Source organism: Ranitomeya variabilis, chromosome 1 (assembly GCF_051348905.1).
Source record: "Ranitomeya variabilis isolate aRanVar5 chromosome 1, aRanVar5.hap1, whole genome shotgun sequence".
NCBI classification, from domain to species: domain Eukaryota; kingdom Metazoa; phylum Chordata; class Amphibia; order Anura; family Dendrobatidae; genus Ranitomeya; species Ranitomeya variabilis.
The window spans coordinates 326,990,457-327,015,442 of NC_135232.1; the positions used below are offsets into that span (position 1 = coordinate 326,990,457).

The 24,986-nt window shown below is 43.2% G+C and overlaps 1 long non-coding RNA gene across 1 annotated transcript in view; it reads right to left on the reverse strand.

The window, feature by feature from the left end:
• LOC143817309 (uncharacterized) overlaps positions 1 to 24,643 on the reverse strand; it is a 130,321-nt gene extending 105,678 nt beyond the window's left edge. The window contains exon 1 of the long non-coding RNA XR_013224111.1: positions 24,419 to 24,643. This is a non-coding gene — a long non-coding RNA (uncharacterized LOC143817309). The remainder of the gene's footprint in view (positions 1 to 24,418) is intronic.
• Between the last annotated feature and the right edge of the window lie 343 nt (positions 24,644 to 24,986).

The following is a 24,986-nucleotide window of genomic DNA, read 5'->3' on the forward strand; positions in this document are numbered from 1 at the left end:
CCGCTCGCTTCTTGACAGAATTCTGTCACATTGCATTTTCTCTGGCGTCCCTTCAGAAGATACCGCCAAATGGTGCACGGGTTTGCGCTCCCGCAAACGCCGATCAATCTGAATCGCCATTGTGATGGACTCATTCAGACCTGTGGGCGTAGGAAACCTCACCATGACATCCTTAACGGCATCAGAAAGGCCTCTACTGTTGTGATCCGCTTTTTGGGCTCCCCTAGTGGTGGCTGGTGGTACTGGAGACTTGTGTGTTCTTTTCTGCCTCAGCTCACCTGCTTCCATCAGTTTTAGGAGTTCCCTATTTAGCCTTGCTCTCCAGTCACTTCCTTGCCGGTCATCATTGTAACCTGAGTCTTTCAGTTGCATGTTCCTGCTACCAGTCTGCTGATCAGCTAAGTGGACTCTTGTCCTTTTTGTTTTGTATTTTTTGTCCAGTTTACAGTTTGTCATTTCCTGTTACTGGAAGCTCTTGTGGACTGAAATTGCCACTCCTGTGTCATGAGTTGACACAGGAGTCTTAAAGTAATTTCAGGATGGGTTTTTGAAAGGGTTTTTCAGCTGACCGTGAAGTCCTCTTTTGTATCCTTCCTCTATCTAGTAAGTGGACCTCGCTTTGCTAAATCTACCTTCATACTGTGTATGTCTTTTCCTCTGAACTCACCGTTAATATATGTGGGGGCTACTATCATCTTTGGGGAATTTCACTAGAGGTAAGCCAGGTCTGTTCCTTCCTCTTCCAGGCATAGTTAGTTCTCCGGCTGGCGCGTGGCATCTAGGCAGCCGTAGGAATGCTTCCTGGCTACTGTTAGTTGTGTGGTAGATTTAGGTCACGGTCAGCTTGAGTTTCCATCACCCGAGGGCTAGTCTGTTATTTTGTGTTTCTGATGTTCCCATGCCATTGGGGAATCATGACAGTAGGAATAATTTACAATTACATTTGAAATTCAGAAACCGAGATCTATCTCCGGAAAATACCTCTGGTGTAGGAATCTTAGGTTCAGAAATAGGAGTACGTATAACATAATCTTGTAAATTCTGAACCTTCGTAGCAAGATTATTTAAACCTGCAGCCAAACTCTGAGAGTCCATCCTTAAACCGGAGAGATCAGAGCCATTCAATGATTAGAAGGAGAGAAAGGCAAGGCTGTAAATAGAGCAGAAATACAACTGAGCCAACTAAGTAGCAAACATGTGAGGGAAAAAAAAAATAAAAAATCTACAGACTTCTTTTACTCTCCTTTCTTCAATTACTTTAACAGGGCCGGTCATACTGTCATGATTCCCCAATGGCATGGGAACATCAGAAACACAAAATAACAGACTAGCCCTCGGGTGATGGAAACTCAAGCTGACCGTGACCTAAATCTACCACACAACTAACAGTAGCCAGGAAGCATTCCTACGGCTGCCTAGATGCCACGCGCCAGCCGGAGAACTAACTACGCCTGGAAGAGGAAGGAACAGACCTGGCTTACCTCTAGTGAAATTCCCCAAAGATGATAGTAGCCCCCACATATATTAACGGTGAGTTCAGAGGAAAAGACATACACAGTATGAAGGTAGATTTAGCAAAGCGAGGTCCACTTACTAGATAGAGGAAGGATACAAAAGAGGACTTCACGGTCAGCTGAAAAACCCTTTCAAAAACCCATCCTGAAATTACTTTAAGACTCCTGTGTCAACTCATGACACAGGAGTGGCAATTTCAGTCCACAAGAGCTTCCAGTAACAGGAAATGACAAACTGTAAACTGGACAAAAAATACAAAACAAAAAGGACAAGAGTCCACTTAGCTGATCAGCAGACTGGTAGCAGGAACATGCAACTGAAAGACTCAGGTTACAATGATGACCGGCAAGGAAGTGACTGGAGAGCAAGGCTAAATAGGGAACTCCCAAAACTGATGGAAGCAGGTGAGCTGAGGCAGAAAAGAACACACAAGTCTCCAGTACCACCAGCCACCACTAGGGGAGCCCAAAAAGCGGATCACAACAGCAGAGGAGGGAACTCGACCCCTAACACCCCCAAGTGTTTCACTACAGCTTATAACACACAGCCATGAAAATAAAAATTATTTTTTTTTCCACAAAAATTATTTTTTAGCCCCCAGTTTTGTTTTTTCCCAAGGGTAACAGGAGAAATTGGACCCCAGAAGCTGTTGTACAATTTGTCCAGAGTATGCTGATACCCAATATGTGGGGGAACCACCGTTTGGGTGCATGGCAGAGCTTGGAAGGGAAGGTGCACCGTTTGAAATGCAAACTTAGAAGGATTGGTCTGCAGGTGTCACGTTGCATTTGCAGAGTCCCTGATGTACCTAAACAGTAGAAACCCCCCACAAGTGAACCCATATTGGAAACTAGACCCCCCAAAGAACTTATCTAGATGTGTTGTGAGAACTTTGAACCCCCAAGTGTTTCACTACAGTTTATAACACAGAGCCATGAAAGTAAAAATTCCTTTTTTTTTCCACAAAAATTATATTTTAGCCCCCGGTTTTGTATTTTCCCAAGGGCAACAGGAGAAATTGGACCCCAAAAGTTGTTGTCCAATTTATCCTGAGTACGCTGATACCCCATATGTTGGGGTAAACCCCTGTTTGGGTGCACGGGAGAGCTCGGAAGGGAAGGAGCACTGTTTTACTTTTTCAACGCAGAGTTGGCTGGAAATGAGATCGGACGCCATGTCACGTTTGGAGAGCCCCTGATGTGCCTAAACAGTGTAAACCTCAATTCCAACTGAAACCCTTCATTAAACACACCCCTAACCCTAATACCTACCAAAACCCTAACCACACCCCTAACCCTAATCCCAACTGTAAATGTAATCCAAACCCTAACTTTAGAACCAACCCTAATCCGAACTTTAGCCCCAATCCTAACCCTAACTTTAGCCCCAACCCTAACCCTAACCCTAACTTTAGCCCAACCCTAACCCTAACCTAACCCTAACTTTAGCCCGAACCCTAACCCTGATGAAGGGGGGGTTGAATACTTTTATAGGGTTTTTTAGCGGATTTTTATGATTGGCAGCCGTCACACACTAAAAGATGCTTTTTATTGCAAAAGATAGTTTTTGCATCTCCACATTTTGAGAGCTATAATTTTTCCATTTTTTGGTTCACAGAGTCATTTGAGGTCTTGTTTTTTGCGGGACGAGTTGATGGTTTTATTGGTACCATTTTCGGGCACGTGTCATTTTTTGATCTTTTAATTCCGATTTTTGTGATGTAGAATGAACAAAAACCAGCTATTCATGAATTTCTCTTGGGGGGCGCTTATACCATTCCAAGTTTGGTAAAATTGATAAAGCAGTTTTATTCTTTGGGTCAATACATTTACAGCGATACCTCATTTATATAATTTTTTTCTGTTTTGGTGCTCTTATACGATAAAAACTATTTTATATATAAAATAAATATTTTTGCATTGCTTTATTCTGAGGACTATAACTTTTTTATTTTTTCGTTGATGATGCTGTATGGCGGCTCTTTTTTTGCGGGACAAGGTGACGTTTTCAGTGGTACCACGGTTATTTATATCAGTCTTTTTAATCGCGTGTTACTCCCCTTTTTGTTTGGCGGTATGATAATAAAGCATTGTTTTTGCCACATTTTTTTTTTTTACAGTGACCACTGAAGGGGGTAACTAGGAGGACAGTTTTATAGGTCGGGTCATTACGGACGCAGCGATACTAAATTTGTGTACTTTTATTGTTTTTTTTTTATTTAGATAAAGAAATGTGTTTATTGGAACAATATATTTTTTTCTTTATTTAGGTTTTTTTTTTTTAACACCTGTAAATATATTTTTTTTTACTTTTTTACTTTGTCCCGGGGGGACATGGCTATATAAGGTCAGATCGCTGATCTGACTCTTTTCTGTGCACTGTGTCAGATCAGCGATCACACGGGCACAGCTCTGAGGAGGTGCTTGGAAGCCACCTCCCTGCAGGACCCGGAAGGCCCCGCGGCCATTTTGGATCCGGGCCGGCAGGGAGGAGGAGGTAAGAGACCCTCCGAGCAACGTGATCACATCACGTTGCTCCGAGGGTCTCAGGGAAGCACGCAGGGAGCCCTGATCGGTGATGACGTACTATCCTGTCGGTGGTCATACGGGCCCATACCACCTCGACGGGATAGTATGTCCAATCTCAGAAAGGGGTTAAAGTTGATAGTTCCTCTGCATCATGTTTAGCATGAGCCAAGTATCTTTGAAGTGCATCACTATATTTTTTTAATTTTCAAATCGTCTGATATATCACAACATTGTAAAATCTCAGCAATTTCACCATCAAGACGTTGGATAACACTCTGGCGTATGTTGGTTGTAATAGGGGGTATTAGTTTAATTAGTTCCTGCTTGGGAACAAGATACATTTTCTTGGTATGTTCCATTAATTACCACTGAGAAGACTTGTTAATATCGGAATCGCAAAACCTAAAAGAGGACTTATAAATCCTCAGGTCTGATTTAGTAGACACTTCTTTTTCTTTATGCTGTGGGATTTATTAATCATGGTTCTTATAGCTTTACTCCACTTTGATAATATACAAAAAAATAAAGGGAACACTTAAACAACAGAATATAGCTCCAAGTAAATCAAACTTCTGTGAAATCAAACTGTCCACTAAGGAAGCAACACTGTTTGACAATCAATTTCACATGCTGTTGTGCAAATGAAATAGACAACAGATGGAAATTATTGGCATTTATTAAGACACACTCAATAAAGGAGGGGTTCTGCAGGTGGGGACCACAGACCACACCTCAGTGCCAATGCTTTCTCGCTGATGTTTTGATCACTTTTGAATGTTGGTTGTGCTTTCACATTCGTGGTAGCATGAGGTAGACTCTACAATCCCAACAAGTTGCTCAGGTATGACAGCTCATCCAGGATGGCACATCAATGCAAGCTGTGGCAAGAAGGTTTGCTGTGCCTGTCAGCGTAATTTCCAGGGGCTGGAGGCATTACCAGGAGACAGGCCTGTACACTAGGAGACGTGGAGGGGGCCATAGGAGGGCACCAATCCAGCAGCAGGACCTCTACCTCAGCCTTTGTGCAAGGAGGAGCAAGAGGAGCACTGCCAGAATCCTGCAAAATGACCTCCAGCAGGCCACAAATGTGCATGTTTCTGCACAAATGGTTAGAAACCGACTCCATGAGGATGGTCTGAGAGCACAAAGTCCGCAGATGGGGGTTGTGCTCACAGCACAACACCATGCAGGATGCTTGGCATTTGCCACAGAACACCAGGATTAGCAAATTCGCCACTGGCGCCCTGTGCTCTTCTCAGATGAAAGCAAGTTCACACTGAGCACATGAGACAGACGTGACAGAGTCTGAAGACGCCATGGAGAGCGATCTGCTGGCTGCAACATCCTTAAGCATGACCGGTTTGGCAGTGGGTCAGTAATGGTGTGGGGTGGCATTTCTTTGGAGGGCCGCACAGCCTTCCATGTGCTCACCAGAGGTATCCTGACTGCCATTATGTACCGAGATGAGATCCTCAGACCCCCTGTGAGACCATATGCTGATGTGGTTTGCCCTGGGTTCCTCCTAATGCAGAACAATGCCAGACCTCATGTGGCTGGAGTGTGTTAGCAGTTCCTGCAAGATGAAGGCATTGAAGCTATGGATTGGCCCGCCCATTCCCCAGACCTAAATTCGATTGAACACCTCTGTGACATCATGTCTCGCACCATCCACCAACGTCACGTTGCTCCACAGACTCTCCAGAAGTATAGGAGGAGATCCCTCAGGAGACCATATGCTGTCTCATCAGGAGTATGCCCAGGCTTTGTAGGGATGTCATACAGGCATGTGGAGGCGACACACACTAGTGAGCATCATTTCCTTGTCTTGAGGCATCTCCACTGAAGTTGGATCAGCCTGTAACTTCATTTTCCACTTTAATTTTGAGCATCATTCCAACTCCAGACCTCCGTGAGATATTAGTTGTGATTTACATTGATAATTTTTAGGTTTTATTGTTCTCAACATATTCCACTATGTAATGAATAAAGATTAACAACTGGAATATTTCATTCAGTGATATCTAGGATGTGGGATTTCAGTGTTCCCTTTATGTTTTTGAGCAGTGTATATACAGTGGGGCAAAAAAGTATTTAGTCAGTCAGCAATAGTGCAAGTTCCAGCACTTAAAAAGATGAGAGGTGTCTGTAATTTACATCATAGGTAGACCTCAACTATGGGAGACAAACTGAGAAAAAAAAATCCAGAAAATCACATTGTCTGTTTTTTTATCATTTTATTTGCATATTATGGTGGAAAATAAGTATTTGGTCAGAAACAAAATTTCATCTCAATACTTTGTTATATATCCTTTGTTGGCAATGACAGAGGTCAAACGTTTTCTGTAAGTCTTCACAAGGTTGCCACACACTGTTGTTGGTATGTTGGCCTATTCCTCCATGCAGATCTCCTCTAGAGCAGTGATGTTTTTGGCTTTTCGCTTGGCAACACGGACTTTCAACTCCCTCCAAAGGTTTTCTATAGGGTTGAGATCTGGAGACTGGCTAGGCCACTCCAGGACCTTGAAATGCTTCTTACGAAGCCACTCCTTCATTGCCCTGGCGGTGTGCTTTGGATCATTGTCATGTTGAAAGACCCAGCCACGTTTCATCTTCAATGCCCTTGCTGATGGAAGGAGGTTTGCACTCAAAATCTCACGATACATGGCCCCTTTCATTCTTTCATGTACCCGGATCAGTCGTCCTGGCCCCTTTGCAGAGAAACAGCCCCAAAGCATGATGTTTCCACCACCATGCTTTACAGTAGGTATGGTGTTTGATGGATGCAACTCAGTATTCTTTTTCCTCCAAACACGACAAGTAGTGTTTCTACCAAACAGTTCCAGTTTGGTTTCATCAAACCATAGGACATTCTCCCAAAACTCCTCTGGATCATCCAAATGCTCTCTAGCAAACTTCAGACGGGCCCGGACATGTACTGGCTTAAGCAGTGGGACACGTCTGGCACTGCAGGATCTGAGTCCATGGTGGCGTAGTGTGTTACTTATGGTAGGCCTTGTTACATTGGTCCCAGCTCTCTGCAGTTCATTCACTAGGTCCCCCTGCGTGGTTCTGGGATTTTTGCTCACCGTTCTCGTGATCATTCTGACCCCACGGGGTGGGATTTTGCGTGGAGCCCCAGATCGAGGGAGATTATCAGTGGTCTTGAATGTCTTCCATTTTCTAATTATTGCTCCCACTGTTGATTTCTTCACTCCAAGCTGGTTGGCTGTTGCAGATTCAGTCTTCCCAGCCAGGTGCAGGGCTACAATTTTGTTTCTGGTGTCCTTTGACAGCTCTTTGGTCTTCACCATAGTGGAGTTTGGAGTCAGACTGTTTTTTTATACTTATAACTAGGGTTGAGCGACTTTTATTTTTATAGGATCGGGTCGGGTTTCACGAAACTTGACTTTCTCAAAAGTCGGGCCGAGTGAAATCGGCCGATCCTATAAAAAAGTCGGGGTCGGCCGAAACACAAAACCCAATGCAGTGCAATGGGATACTATGGTTCCCAGGGTCTGAAGGAGAGGAATCTCTCCTTCAGGCCCTGGGATCCATATTAATGTGTAAAATAAAGAATTAAAATAAAAAATATTGATATACTCACCTCTCCGACGCAGCCTGGACCTTACCGCTGGTAACCGGCAGCCTTCTTTGCTTAAAATGAGCGCGTTCAGGGCCTTCCATGACGTCACGGCTTCTGATTGGTCGCGGCCGCCCATGTGACCGCCACGCGACCAATCACAAGCCGTGACGTAATTCTCAGGTCCTAAATTCCTAATTCTAGGAATTTAGGACCTGAGAATTACATCACGGCTTGTGATTGGTCGCGTGGCGGTCACATGGGCGGCCTCGACCAATCACAAGCTGTAACGTCATCTAAGGCCCTGAACGCGCTCATTCTTAGGAAGGAAGGCTGCCGGAAAGAAGCCGAGGGTGAGTATATTCCTATTAGGTATATACTCACCCTCGGATGCGCCCTGCTTCTTTCCGGCAGCCTTCCTTCTTAAGAATGAGCGTGTTCAGGGCCTTAGATGACGTCACGGCTTGTGATTGTCGCGGCCGCCCATGTGACCGCCACGCGACCAATCACAAGCTGTGACGTAATTCTCAGGTCCTAAATTCCTAGAATTAGGAATTTAGGACCTGAGAATTACGTCACGGCTTGTGATTGGTCGCGTGGCGGTCACATGGGCAGCCGCGACCAATCAGAAGCCGTGACGTCATGAAAGGCCCTGAACGCGCTAATTTTAAGCAAAGAAGGCTGCCGGTTACCAGCGGCGAAGTCCAGGGGCCTCCGGAGAGGTGAGTATATCAATATTTTTTATTTTAATTCTTTATTTTACACTTAAATGTGGATTCCGATACCGATTTCCGATATCGCAAACATATCGGAACTCGGTATCGGAATTCTGATACCAGATTCAGAAGATCGCCGACCTCATGGCCGACCCCACACAGGGGTCGGGTTGGGTTTCATGAAACCCGACTTTGCCAAAAGTCGGCGACTTCTGAAAATGGCCGACCCGTTTCGCTCAACCCTACTGATAACAAGTTTAAACAGGTGCCATTACTACAGGTAATGAGTGGAGGAAAGAGGAGACTCTTAAAGAAGAAGTTACAGGTCTGTCAGAGCCAGAAATCTTGATTGTTTGTTTCTGACCAAATACTTATTTTCCACCATAATATGCAAATAAAATGATAAAAAAACAGACAATGTGATTTTCTGGATTTTTTTTTCTCAGTTTGTCTCCCATAGTTGAGGTCTACCTATGATGTAAATTACAGACACCTCTCATCTTTTTAAGTGGTGGAACTTGCACTATTGCTGACTGACTAAATACTTTTTTGCCCCGCTGTATATATATCTGTGTGTGTGTGTTTTGATGAACGTTTCCCTTGAAAGTTATGTTTAAATAACATAGAGAATTGCTGTATGTAAAAGCTCATGTTAAAATCGCATTGCACTCGGATGTAAATCGGATTCTAGATGTGAAAAATTGGATTGTACTTGCATGACACTCGCATTACACTCGTGCGACTCTCAGCAGGGAGACTCGGACCGATTTTTCATACGTTAAGTGTGACCTCAGCCTAATACAAGGTGTATCTGAGTCCCTCTTCTATCTAATTTTTGGCAGTTCTTGCTTGCTTCATAAATTACACTGAAATTTCCAATTTTTTGTAAAAAAAAATAATACTAATTTAACAAAAATTAAGAAAAAAAATCAAATTTGGTTTACTTTCATTACACTGGTAAACGCAATTTTTCTGGCAAAAGGTTTTAAAACATTTTAAGTCGATTTTGGCTGCTAATTACGAATATGAACTCCGTTTTTGGCTATCACATCAGGATTTCTTGATATTTTCAATTTGTGATGAAAATTACTCCTAATGTTTTATGATAAAAACACATGATTTTTGGTACTACATTTTGTATATTTTTAATCAAGGAATTACAAAGATTACAAAGTCTATGTACAGCAAATCAAATATACTTACAGAATTAAACTACAAAATATAAAAACACATATATATGGCACACAGTTGAATGGCAAATGGCAGTTATTTGAACTTTCTTTTCTTGGCTGATCTGTGATGTACAGCTTCTGGGTTGTCTCTCTGTTATGATCCTAGTGGTAGAGGATCGCTGAAGTTCCAGCTAAGTCCGCAAACACAAAATCTAGCTCATAGGGAGGTGGTAACTAGGCTGACCGAATATCTGATCCTAACACAACAACTAACAGTAGCCGGGGAACGTACCTACGTTGATTCTAGACGTCTCGCACCAGCCGGAGAACTAACTAACCCTTTCAGAGAAAATAAGACCTCACTTGCCTCCAGAGAAGGGACCCCAAAGGTATGATACAAGCCCCCAACAAATAATAACGGTGAGGTAAGAAGAAAAGACAAACGAAAGTATGAACTAGATTTAGCAAAGTGAGACCCACTAATTAATAGCAGAAAATAGAAAGAGAACTTATACGGTCAGCAAAAACCCTACCAAAATATCCACGCTGAATATCCAAGAACCCCCGCACCGACTAACGGTGTGGGGGGAGAATATCAGCCCCCTAGAGCTTCCAGCAAAAATCAGGAATCACATTGTAACAAGCTGGAACAAAATAGCAGTAATGCGGATAAACAAAAATAAGGAAGCAGGACTTAGCTTATCTTGCAAAAAGCAGGAGACCAGGAGACAGGAGCCAAAAGACAAAGACTGATTACATCGATTCCAGGCACTAGACTGAGTTTCCAGGAAGTCTAAATAGAAACACCCAAGGCCAAACGACCCAGGTGGGTACAAACCTGGAGAAAGGCAATCCAAGTGTCATACCGCTAGTGATCACAAGAGGGAGCCAAGAAATACAATTCACAACAGTACCCCCCCTTTAAGGAGGGGTCACCGAACCCTCACCACGACCACCAGGGCGATCAGGATGAGCCGCGTGAAAAGCATGAACCAAATCGGCCGCATGAACATCAGAGGCGACCACTCAGGAATTATCCTCCTGACCATAGCCCTTCCATTTGACCAGATACTGAAGCCTCCGTCTAGAGAGACGAGAATCCAAGATCTTCTCCACCACGTACTCCAACTCGCCCTCAACCAAGACCGGAGCAGGAGGGTCAACAGCAGGAACCACAGGCACAACGTACCACCGCAACAAAGACCTATGGAACACATTGTGAATGGCAAACGACACCAGAAGATCCAAACAAAAAGAAACCGGATTAAGGATTTCCAAAATTTTATACGGACCAATAACGCGAGGCTTAAACTTAGGAGAGGAAACCTTAAGAGGGACATACCGAGAAGACAACCAAACCAAATCCCCAACACGAAGTCGGGGACCCACACCGCGGCGGCGGTTGGCAAAACGCTGAGCCTTCTCCTGTGACAATTTCAAGTTGTCCACCACATGACTCCAAATCCGCTGCAATCTATCCACCACGGAATCCACCCCAGGACAGTCAGAAGATTCAACATGACCCGAGGAAAAACGAGGATGAAAACCAGAGTTGCAGAAAAATGGCGAAACCAAAGTAGCGGAACTAGCCCGATTATTGAGGGCAAACTCAGCCAATGGCAAGAAGGTCACCCAATCATCCTGATCCGCATAAACAAAACATCTCAAATAAGCCTCCAGCGTCTGATTAGTTCGCTCCGTTTGGCCATTAGTCTGAGGATGAAAGGCAGATGAGAATGACAAATCAATGCCCATCTTAGCACAAAAAGATCGCCAGAACCTGGACACAAACTGGGATCCTCTGTCAGACACGATATTCTCAGGAATGCCATGCAAACGAACCACATTCTGAAAGAACAAAGAAACCAGATCGGAAGAGGAAGGCAACTTAGGCAAGGGCACCAAATGGACCATCTTGGAAAAGCGATCACACACCACCCAGATGACAGACATACCCCGAGACACCGGAAGATCTGAAATGAAATCCATGGAAATGTGTGTCCAGGGCCTCTTCGGGACTGGCAAGGGCAAAAGCAACCCGCTGGCACGAGAACAGCAAGGCTTAGCCCGAGCACAAATCCCACAGGACTGCACAAAAGAACGCACATCCCGCGACAAGGAAGGCCACCAAAAGGACCTAGCTACCAAATCTCTGGTACCAAAAATCCCAGGATGCCCTGCCAACACCGAGGAATGAACCTCAGAGATAGCTCTGCTGGTCCATTTATCAGGAACAAACAGTCTATCAGGTGGGCAAGAGTCAGGTCTACCAGCCTGAAATCTCTGCAACACACGTCGCAAATCAGGAGAAATGGCCGACAAAATTACTCCCTCTTTAAGAATACCAGCTGGCTCTGAGACTCCCGGAGAGTCAGGCACAAAACTCCCAGAAAGAGCATCCGCCTTCACATTCTTCGAACCAGGCAGGTATGAGACCACAAAGTCAAAACGGGAGAAAAACAACGACCAACGAGCCTGTCTAGGATTCAGGCGCTTAGCAGACTCGAGATACATCAAATTTTTGTGATCAGTCAAGACCACCACACGATGCCTAGCTCCCTCGAGCCAATGACGCCACTCCTCAAATGCCCACTTCATGGCCAACAACTCCCGATTACGCACATCATAGTTCCGCTCCGCAGGCGAAAACTTCCTAGAAAAAAAAGCACAAGGTCTCATCACAGAACAACCAGAGCCTTTCTGCAACAAAACAGCCCCTGCACCGATCTCAGAAGCGTCCACTTCAACCTGAAAGGGAAGTGAAACATCAGGCTGGCACAAAACAGGCGCCAAAGTAAACCGGCGCTTCAGCTCCCGGAAAGCCTCCACGGCTGCCGGAGCCCAATTAGCCACATCAGAATCTTTCTTGGTCATATCCGTCAAAGGTTTAACAACGCTAGAGAAATTAGCAATAAAACGACGGTAGAAATTAGCAAAACCCAAGAATTTCTGAAGACTCTTAACGGACGTGGGTTGGGTCCAATCATGAATAGCTCGGACCTTGACTGGGTGCATCTCCACTGTAGAAGGGGAGAAAATGAAACCCAGAAAGGAAACCTTCTGCACTCCAAAGAGACACTTTGAGCCCTTCACAAACAAAGCATTATCACGCAAAACCTGAAACACCATCCTGACTTGCTTTACATGAGAATCCCAATCATCAGAAAAAAACAGAATATCATCCAGATAAACAATCATAAATTTATCTAGATACTTCCGGAAGATGTCATGCAAAAAAGACTGAAACACTGAAGGAGCATTAGAGAGCCCAAAAGGCATCACCAAGTACTCAAAATGACCTTCGGGCGTATTGAACGCAGTTTTCCATTCATCTCCCTGCTTAATGCGCACAAGGTTGTACGCACCACGAAGATCTATCTTGGTGAACCACTTGGCACCCTTAATCCGAGCAAACAAGTCCGACAACAGTGGCAAAGGATACTGAAATTTGACCGTGATTTTATTCAGAAGCCGATAGTCTATACAAGGTCTCAAAGACCCGTCTTTTTTGGCTACAAAAAAGAATCCCGCACCAAGAGGGGAAGAGGATGGACGAATATGTCCCTTTTCTAAAGACTCCTTTATATAAGAACGCATTGCAGCATGTTCAGGTACAGATAGATTAAATAAACGTCCCTTAGGAAATTTACTACCAGGAATCAAATCTATAGCGCAGTCACAGTCCCTATGAGGAGGAAGGGCACTGGACCTGGACTCACTAAATACATCCTGATAGTCCAACAAATACTCCGGAACTTCAGAAGGAGTAGAAGAAGCAATAGACACCGACGGGGAATCGCAATGAATTCCCTGACAACCCCAACTTGACACAGACATTGCCTTCCAATCCAAGACTGGATTATGGGTCTGTAACCATGGCAGACCTAAAACGACCAAATCATGCATTTTATGCAGAACAAGAAAACGAATCACCTCCCGATGTTCAGGAGTCATGCACATGGTCACTTGTGTCCAATACTGCGGCTTATTCTCCGCCAATGGCGTAGCATCAATTCCTCTAAGAGGAATGGAATTTTTTAAAGGCTCCAGGACAAAACCACAGCGCTTGGCAAACGACAAGTCCATGAGGCTCAGGGCAGCACCTGAATCCACAAGTGCCATAGCAGGGTAGGAAGACAATGAGCAAATTAGAGTTACAGACAAAATAAACTTAGGATTCAAATTACCAATGGTGACAGGACTAATCATCCTTGTTAGGCGCTTAGAGCATGCTGAGATAACATGTGTAGAATCACCACAGTAAAAACATAACCCATTCTGACGTCTATGATTTCGTCGTTCAGCTCTAGTCTGAATTCTATCACATAACATTGAGTCAGGTGCCTGTTCAGACAGCACTGCCAGAGGATTAGCAGATTTGCGCTCCCGCAAACGCCGATCTATCTGAATGGCCAGAGCCATAGCATCACTCAGACTTGTAGGAATGGTAAAACCCACCATCACATTCTTAATGGCTTCAGAAAGGCCATTTCTGAAATTTGCGGCCAGAGCACACTCATTCCATTGAGTGAGCACGGACCATTTCCGAAATTTTTGGCAATACACTTCTGCCTCATCCTGGCCCTGAGAGATAGCCAGCAACGCTTTTTCTGCCTGAATTTCAAGATTGGGCTCCTCATAAAGTAATCCGAGCGCCAGAAAAAACGCATCAATATTTGCCAATGCCGGATCTCCTGGCGCCAATGCAAAAGCCCAATCCTGAGGGTCGCCACGCAAGAAAGAGATAACAATTTTAACTTGCTGAGCTGAGTCTCCAGACGAACGCGGTCTCAAAGATAGAAACAATTTACAATTATTCCTAAAATTCCTAAATTTAAATCGATCACCAGAGAAAAGCTCAGGAATAGGTATCTTAGGCTCTGATATAGGACTACTAGTAACAAAATCCTGAATGCCCTGCACTCGTGCAGCAAGCTGATCCACACTAGTAATCAGAGTCTGAACATTCATGTCTGCAGCAGAGCTTCAAGCCACTCAGAGAAAAAGGGGAAGAAGAAAAAAAAAAAAAACTCAGAACTTCTTTTCTTTTTATCCCGCTTCAGCAATGCATTAATGGCCTGGAATACTGTTATGATCCTAGTGGTAGAGGATCGCTGAAGTTCCAGCTAAGTCCGCAAACACAAAATCTAGCTCATAGGGAGGTGGTAACTAGGCTGACCGAATATCTGATCCTAACACAACAACTAACAGTAGCCGGGGAACATACCTACGTTGATTCTAGACGTCTCGCACCAGCCGGAGAACTAACTAACCCTTTCAGAGAAAATAAGACCTCACTTGCCTCCAGAGAAGGGACCCCAAAAGGTATGATACAAGCCCCCAACAAATAATAACGGTGAGGTAAGAAGAAAAGACAAACGTAAGTATGAACTAGATTTAGCAAAGTGAGACCCACTAATTAATAGCAGAAAATAGAAAGAGAACTTATACGGTCAGCAAAAACCCTACCAAAATATCCACGCTGAATATCCAAGAACCCCCGCACCGACTAACGGTGTGGGGGGAGAATATCAGCCCCCTAGAGCTTCCAGCAAAAATCAGGAATCACATTGTAACAAGCTGGAACAAAATAGCAGTAATGCGGATAAACAAAAATAAGGAAGCAGGACTTAGCTTATCTTGCAAAAAGCAGGAGACCAGGAGACAGGAGCCAAAAGACAAAGACTGATTACATCAATTCCAGGCACTAGACTGAGTTTCCAGGAAGTCTAAATAGAAACACCCAAGGCCAAACGACCCAGGTGGGTACAAACCTGGAGAAAGGCAATCCAAGTGTCATACCGCTAGTGATCACAAGAGGGAGCCAAGAAATACAATTCACAACATCTCTCATCAAGCTCCAGCAATAGTCAGCCATCACATGTGAGTCCCACCGGCCTTCCATTCCTACCGTTCTTCCATTGTTTTAATGTCCTGATGAAAAAGCTCCCCTTGTTCCTCGCTCACATCCCTAAGGTTCTCTGGAAAAAAGTCCAAATGGCTGTGTAAATAGTGAATCTTGATACTCATTCTACATCCAAGATTTCGCAGACTCATTAGTAGCTCTTCCACAATCTCTTCATTGTTGTCTGCTTTCTTATTCCCTAGAAAATTCTGCACCACATTACAAAATGCATTCCAAGCTCTTTCTTCTGTCTCATTCCTTGATGTGATAAAATTTGGGTCTCTCATAAGTGTTCTTATTTGAGGTCCATCAAATATTCCAGCCTTTTTCTTCTCTTCACTAAGACCAGGAAAAGTTGAACATATATAGTTAAAGCATTCTCCACTGTGATTGAGAGCTTTGACAAACTGCTTCATCAATCCAAGTTTTTTGTGTAAGGGAGGACAGACAATGTCCTTCCTATCCACTAGAGGATTATGGATGACATTCTTATCGCCAAATGCCAAACTCTGTCGCTGAGGCCATTCAGTTTTCACCTAATTCTCTGCTGTAGCTCTACTGTCTCAGTAGCACAGAAAACAAGGGTGTTTTGTGTACCCTCCTTGCAGACCCAAAAGAAAGTTAACCATTTTCAAATCAGCACAAATTAACCACCCAAATTAAACTAAATTTACCTTAGTGAACCGTATCAACCGGTACTTTTCATACACTACTTATATTTATCATGGAATTCATGAAAATGAGCTATATACCTAGAGCGCAAAAACGTGATGTGATAGAGAAATTATAAGATCAGATTTGAATTCAGCACCCTCAAATTAGTCTAAAACTGTTCTTAAAGTCCATGCCAGAATTTTTTTTTTTGTAGACCAGTGTTATTATTATTCTCTCAATCCTTTTTAAATTGTGTCTTATATACAAGTCATTAAACAGGAAAGAATGTTTCTTAACATTTTTTTCCTATAAACTACAATTTCTCGTAGATTTTGAATGTTTGAAAGTGTGACACAATTGTTCTTGCCGGCGATCTGGGAGTCATTGATGCTTCCATGGGTCTTCTCTGTGTTGTTCTTCCTCCTTGTGTGGTCCGCCGTAAAAATGTTCTGATTTCCCATTGACTTCCATTATATTTGTTACTTGAAAAGAGCACCCGAGCATTAGGAGTAACGAGTATTTTAGTGCTCGCTCATCCCTAATCATTTTACATTTTAGTGGAGAGCAGCATCCGAGAAGAATGATCATGTCACTTCTTTTAACTTCTTAAAGGTTTCCAAACTCCTAAGCAGTTGAAACACTGAGCACATTAAGAGCAAAATCATTTATACATTTCTGTGTAATACAGCTCTGGCAAAAATAAAGAGACCACTGCAAAATTTTCAGTTTATCTGATTTTTCTCTTTATAGGTATATTTTTTAGTAAAATGTAAATTGTTATTTTAGTCTATAAACTACAGACAACATGTCTCTAAATTTCCAAGCAATCCATTATTTTTTTCTTTTTTATAAAAAGAAAAATGCTCAAGATTAAAAAAAAAAAACAGTGCTTTCAAACTCAAATAATGCAAAGAAAACAAGTTCATAATCATTTAGAAACAACAATACTAAAGTTTTAACTCAGGAAGAGTTCTGAAATCAATATTTTGTGGAATAACCATGATTTTTAATCACAGCTTTCATGCGTCTAGGCATGCTTTACACCAGTCTTTCACACTGCTTCAGGCGCAAAATATGTAAGAAGTTTTTTGCTTGATGGCTTGTGACTATCCATCATCCTCTTGATTACATTCCAGAGGTTTTCAGTGGGGTTCAGGTCTGGAGATTGGGCTGCCCATGACAGGGTTTTGATGTGGTGATCTCTTAACTTTTGATGACACAGAGTTGCAGTCTTTATTTAGTTTACTGATGGTAACAGGCCTCAGTCCTGGGTAACAGCAACAGGTGCAGAAAGAGTCCAGGCAGCCTTAAAACAAGTAGTAATATCCCTTGGCAGGTCAGGTTGGGAGCTTTCCTCTGTGCACTGGTTTTCTGGTCCCTTGCTACCTGTAGTTTGCTGGCAAGGTGACCTTTTCTCTCTCCTGTCCTGGTACAGTACCTGCACGGCAGGTAGCTTGAGCTGTACACTTGGGTGTCTCTGACACGGTGACTCCAGGCTCTATCTGCTGCTGTACCTCAGGTATCATTTGGGCAACTAACATACAGTCCTATGCCCTCCAGTTCTACTGTGGATCTTGCAGTTATCTACAATCTCTGGCTCCTGGTGCCCGGTTTCTGCCCTCTGGCCCACAGGAGGCCAAATTGGAGCCTCCCTGAGCTCCTAATCACTCATCTCCCTTAACTGTCTGCTCCAGACTGAACTGACTCCTCCTCCAGACCAGGATGGAAATCAGGGAAGTTCCCCTTAAACAGGGCTTTGAGCTCCCCCTTCTGGCCTGGAGTTAGAATATGTTGTGTGTAAGACTTACTTGCCAAAGGGATCCCACTTGTCTCCAGGCATGGCACTAAACTCCCCGAGAGGAAGGCAGCACCACTGTGGTACCCGAACTCCTGGGGTGCCACAGTAGCTCCTCCCATTGAACCATGGTGACAGGGTCACTGACCAATAGGATAGCTCTCCATTCTTGTGTCAGACTTCACATTGTGAGATTAATATATAAAGCAACAAAACAAATGAAAAGTGCACTTAATAGAACACTGAAACACATACCTGAGGAATATATGAGATTAGTGAGTTTTGGATTAATTTAAGCCATATAACAGTAAGAGGATAACTTAGGAGTGAGTTGCAGTATACAGAAGCTATTCACGGTCCAGGGTTACTTAAAGGGGCATACCCAGTCTGGACCGGGTCACTACATACTCCCCTTCTTAAGGTGAGCCGTCCTCGGCGATTGTGCGAGTAGAGGGCTACTAAGAAAGGAAGGCAAGGTACATGCAATGTTAACTAATGACAAGGCGAAAATATTCAGACATATGGAATAAATAACTTAAAAACATGATGGTGGTGGTGCTAATGTGAAATAGAGTCTCTTTCCGGAATACACTATCGTCCTTATGAAAGGCTCTGGAATGGCACTTTTAGAGGCAAGAGAAAAACATACATCTAGTCCATGATGGTAGTTAAGATAATACAAATAATGAACAAGGTGCTTGGTATTACCCAGGTACGGAGACTTGAATGTTACTAACCTGACTATCTAAATAAGGTACAAGAAGATATAGACTTGAAAAAGAATATAGTTATGTAGTTCCTTATTAATATAAACCAGCTACACTTGTGGAGGGGGTGGCTTTAATAGCATCTACTTCAGAACTTCAGAGCGATAAGAAAAGGAGATTGGGCCTATTAAAGCTCTTCATATTTTTTTCTTATCAAGCCCAAAATAAGACATTTTATAAACTTTTAGTAGAAAAGTGAACTCTATAATAAATGAGCAATGTGCCTTTAAGAGCAAAGCAGAAAGAATTCTGTGCAAAGTGCATCAGGCTTTATTTTTTTTTTTCAAACCTGGGTCTGCAGTTATATTAACCATTTTGGCTTTTATGGATTAATAATTGAGTTTCTATACATACCCTAAACTATTTATCTATATAGTTTAACACACAATAATACCTACTTTATACTAAGTTATTTATATCAAACAATAGTAATTTTAATTTATAAACTGTCCAGTCTCTTATTGAAGCAAAAGGCACTTAAATAACATGGCCGCATGCTGGGGTGCGAGATCTCTGGAAGTTACAAGCTTGTAGATGTCTCCCTCTGGTCAGTAGAAGTTGCCTTGAGGTCCAGAATGAATTCGGTCAGGATGCGGTTAACCTTTCTTTTCACTGTCTATTCTCTGCAGACACACTCTGAGATAAAATCCAAAGACACTTTTTTATCACTGCACTTAGCTCTCTGCAGCAGTCCTGCTGCTGGGGACAGGCTTACAAACTCATCACTGAAGAGGGGCAGCACCTCCTGGCAGGAGTGACAGAAGGCCAAAGAAGAGTATGCAAGTGGGTGGGGACAATTTTGGCGCCGTTTCCAAGGCTCCGCCCACAATGGAATGACTCAGCACGTACTTAGCTGAGGCATTGGGTCCCTCAAACAACGGGGGCCATCTTTGCAGTATATCAAAGTACAGTTCAACATACAATTTTACCTTCTTTTAAGATGAAAGGCTCCCCCTCTTGAAAAAAGCACTGCTGTGGATGAGAATCTGCACTTTTCTTTGCTCCACAGGCAGCTGCAGTACAGCATATACCAGGAAACAGTCTTTAGAAGTATTCACTCTCAGGATAGGGGTTAATGAGCAGTTCTGAGCCTTGTAGTGGCACAACAGTAGAAATGCACAGAGGAGTATATCCTGTTCATGATGCCACTTTTTTGCAACTGCCCTGGTATGGGACTATTCCGTTCCCTGTTATCCACTCCCGCGCAGTGTCCACAGCCGATTGAATAACCACAGCCAACAGGTCTCGGGGATAACAATTGCTTTTACTTCAGCAGAATGAGGAGATATAACATGGAAATAGTAGTTTACAGTTCACGTGGGGAATCCACAGCCAAGCCAATACAGTTCAGGATTGGATTCTGACACAGAAATGAGGTTCCGGAGCTTTAAGAACCTGTTTTAGTTAGAAGCAGTACTTGCAGGCAAATATAAGAGAGTTCAAAGTCTCTTGGTAAGGTAAAGGCAGAAGAGGGAATATACTGCAATATGTACAGACCTGAAATCCCGTATTCATTTTCTCAGCTGGTCATGGTACATGCAGAAACATACTTGAAGTAAATAATGGATAATTTGCGGTGAGGCGGGGGACCCTCAATTTCCTCAACACGCGGAGCAATAGGTTCTTCTGTACCTAATGCTGAAGAAACACGCCTTAAACTGGACAGCAGGGATCCAGGGTTAAAAGGATTAAAAGCCTTTAGCCAACTTGGCTGTAGAAGTCAGGGGAAGATCCAAAGCATTAGGATTCGCTATAAGTCTTGAGATGAAGAGAAGGATGAACCTCCAGGCTTTCCACAACTCTGTCTTGTCTCTCCAGATAACTTAGGAGTGAGTTGCAGAATACAGAAGTTACTCACGGTCCAGGGTTACTTAAAGAGGCATACCCAGTCTGGTCCGGGTCATTACACTATTATATTACTTCCCAAAATATTATGTGACATGCTACATGATATATCGGGGCAGGAAGGGCTCAGTTATCTAAACTGTCTACCCTTAATTCACCAGTGATAGAATTTATCCTCAGATTTAACCCCTTTCTGACATTGGACGTACTATCCCGTCGAGGTGGGGTGGGCCCTTATGACCACCGACGGGATAGTACGTCCAGCGCGATTGGCGGCGCTTACGGGGGGAGCGCGGCCGATCGCGGCCGGGTGTCAGCTGACTATCTCAGCTGACATCCGGAACTATGTGCCAGGAGCAGTCACGGACCGCCCCCGGCACATTAACCCCCGGCACACCACGATCAAACATGATCGCGGTGTGCCAGCGGTACAGGGAAGCATCGCACAGGGAGGGGGCTCCCTGCGCGCTTCCCTGAGACCCCGAAGCAACGCGATGTGATCGCGTTGCTGCGAGGGTCTCTTACCTCCTCCTCGCTGCAGGTGCCTGGATCCAAGATGGCCGCGGCATCCGGGTCCTGCAGGGAGGGAGGTGGCTTACAGAGTGCCTGCTCAGAGCAGGCGCTTGGTAAGCCTGCAGTGCTGTAAGTCAGATCGGTGATCTGACAGAGTGCTGTGCAATCTGTCAGATCAGCGATCTGTGATGTCCCCCTGGGACAAAGTAAAAAAGTTTTAAAAAAAATTTCCACATGTGTAAAAAAAAAAAAAAAAAATTCCTAAATAAAGAAAAAAAAATACTATTCCCATAAATACATTTCTTTATCTAAATATAAAAAAACAATAAAAGTACACATATTTAGTATCGCCGCGTCCGTAACGACCCCACCTATAAAACTATATCACTAGTTACCCCCTTCAGTGAACACCGTAGGAAAAAAAAAACAAAACGAGGCAAAAAACAACGCTTTATTATCATACCGCCGAACAAAAAGTGGAATAACACGCGATCAAAAAGACAGATATAAATACCCATGGTATCGCTGAAAACGTCATCTTGTCCCGCGAAAAACGAGCTGCAATACAGTGTCATCAAAGAAAAAATTAAAAAGTTATAGTCCTCAGAATAAAGTGATGCCAAAATAATTATTTATTCTATAAAATAGTTTTTATCGTATAAATGCGCCAAAACATAAAAAATGATATAAATGAGGTATCGCTCTAATTATACTGACCCAAAAAATAAAACTGCTTTATCAATTTTACCAAACGTGGAACGGTATAAACGCCTCCCCCAAAAGAAATTCATGAATAGCTGTTTTTTTGTCATTCTGCCTCACAAAAATCGGAATAAAAAGCGATCAAAAACTGTCACGTGTCCGAATATGTTACCAATAAAAATGTCAACTCGTTCCGCAAAAAACAAGACCTCACATGACTCTGTGGACCAAAATATGGAAAAATTATAGGTCTCAAAATGTGGAGACGCAAAAACTTTTTTGCTATAAAAAGCGTCTTTTAGTGTGTGACGGCTGCCAATCATAAAAATCCGCTATTAAAAAATGCTATAAAAGTAAATCAAACCCCTCTTCATCACCCCCTTAGTTAGGGAAAAATAATAAAATTAAAAAAATGTATTTATTTCCATTTTCCCATTAGGGTTAGGGTTAGGGCTAGGGTTAGGGCTAGGGTTGGGGTTAGGGCTAGGGTTAGGGTTAGGGCTAGGGTTAGGGTTAGGGTTACAGCTAGGGTTAGGGTTAGGGCTAGGGTTAGGGCTAGGGTTAGGGTTGGGGCTAGGGTTGGAGCTAAAGTTAGGGTTAGGGTTGGGGCTAAAGTTAGGGTTAGGGTTTGGATTACATTTACATTTGGGATTAGGGCTGGGATTAGAGTTAGGGGTGTGTCAGGGTTAGGGGTGTGGTTAGAGTTACCATTGGGATTAGGGTTAGGGGTGTGTTTGGATTAGGGTTTCAGTTAGAATTGGGGAGTTTCCACTGTTTAGGCACATCAGGGGCTCTCCAAACGCGACATGGCGTCCGATCTCAATTCCAGCCAATTCTGCATTGAAAAAGTAAAACTGTGCTCCTTCCCTTCCGAGCTTTCCCGTGCACCCAAACAGGGGTTTACCCCAACATATGGGACATCAGCGTACTCGGGACAAATTGTACAACAACTTTTGGGGTCCAAGTTCTCTTGTTACCCTTGGGAAAATATAAATTTGGGGGGCTAAAAATCATTTTTGTGGGAAAAAAAAGGATTTTTTACTTTCACGGCTCTGCGTTATAAACTGTAGTGAAACACTTGGGGGTTCAAAGTTCTCACAACACATCTAGATACATTCCTTGGGAGGTCTAGTTTCCAATATGGGGTCACTTGTGGGGGGTTTCTACTGTTTGGGTACATCAGGGGCTCTGCAAATGCAACGTGATGCCTGCAGACCAATCCATCTAAGTCTGCATTCCAAATGGCGCTCCTTCTCTTCCGAGCTCTGCCATGCGCCAAAACAGTGGTTCCCTCCCACATTTGGGGTAGCAGCGTACTCAGGACGAATCGGACAACAACTTTTGGGGTCCAATTTATCTTGTTACTATTGGGAAAATACAAAACTGGGGGCTAAAAATCATTTTTGTGAAAAAAAAGAATTTTTATTTTCACGGCTCTGCGTTATAAACTGTAGTGAAACACTTGGGGGATCAAAGCTCTCAAAAGACATCTAGATAAGTTCCTTAGGGGGTCTACTTTCCAAAATGGTGTCACTTGTGGGGGGTTTAATGTTTAGGCACATCAGGGGCTCTCCAAACGCAACATCGCGTCCCATCTTAATTCCAGTCAATTTTGCATTGAAAAGTCAAATGTCTCTCCTTCCCTTCTGAGCTCTGCTATGCGCCCAAACAGTGGTTTACCCCCACATATGGGGTATCGGCGTACTCAGGAAAAATTGCACAACAACTTTTGGGGTCCAATTTCTTCTCTTACCCTTGGGGAAATAAAAAATTGGGGGCGAAAAGATAATTTTTGTGAAAAAATATGATTTTTATTTTTACGACTCTGCATTATAAACTTCTGTGAAGCACTTGGTGGGTCAAAGTGCTCACCACACATCTAGATAAGTTCCTTAAGGGGTCTACTTTCCAAAATGGTGTCACTTGTTGGGGGTTTCAATGTTTAGGCACATCAGGGGCTCTCCAAACGCAACATGGCGTTCCATCTCAATTCCAGTCAATTTTGCATTGACTTCCGAGCTCTGTGGTTTGCCCAAACAGTGGTTTACCCCCACATATGGGGTATCAGCGTACTCAGCATAAATTGTACAACAACTTTTGGGGTCCATTTTCTCCTGTTACCCTTGGTAAAATAAAACAAATTGGAGCTGAAATAAATTTTGTGTCAAAAAAATTTAAATGTTTATTTTTATTTAAACATTCCAAAAATTCCTGTGAAACACCTGAAGGGTTAATACATTTCTTGAATGTGGTTTTGAGCACCTTGAGGGGTGCAGGTTTTATAATGGTGTCACACTTGGGTATTTTCTATCATATAGACCCCTCAAAATTACTTCAAATATGATGTGGTTAGTGTTGAGCGATACCTTCCGATATCGGAAAGTATCGGTATCGGAAAGTATCGGCCGATACCGTCAAAGTATCGGATCTAATCCGATACCGATACCCGATCCCAATGCAAGTCAATGGGACGAAAATATCGGAATTAAAATAAACCCTTTCTTTCCTTGTAGGGTCATTCTACATGAAGGAAAACAACTAAGAATAATGTAGGATGTATTGGGGGATGTGGCGGAGACATTAAAGTCACAGAGGTTTAGCCCAATCAAATAGAATAGCAGGAATTTTATTTTTTCATGACGTTCGGCATTAGAAAGATTTTGACTATGTTAATTTTTTTTTTATTTTGTCAGATATTGATGTTTCACTACTTCCACGCCCTTCACCTTCTTTTTTACTTCTCCCACACTTTCTTCTTCATTATCCTCATCATCAGCTTCTTTGACATCAACTTCTTCACCTTATTCATCTTCTTCTTCATCTTCTACCTATTATTTTTTTTGTTACATTGTTCATATTCTTTTTATTTTACTATTATCTTCTTCATATTCAACTTCTTCATCATATTCTTATTTGTGACAGGCATTCCCATAGTTGTTATCTATAAAAGTTTGAAGATTACACCTTCCGTTCTGCCTGTCACAAAAGAGTTACATTTGTCCGCGTTCAGTTTGGCCTGCAGCATCAGGCTTTATCCAGGGGCACCACGAGGGGGAACATATCTTTTGCTCTGATATTTAGTCTTATGCTTAATGTTCTTCTGCTCTTTGTTCTGCAGCCTCTTGCTCTTCTGCTTCTCGGTCTTCCAGGTCGTTGTCGTCTCCAGGGTCGTCGTTTCCAGGGTCGTCGTCATCGGGGTGGTCTTCAGGGTCATCGTCTCCAGGGTCGTCGTCATCTCAGTGGTTGTCGTCTCTGGTGTCGTCTGTCATGAATCCCAGTGGCTAGGGATAGCAC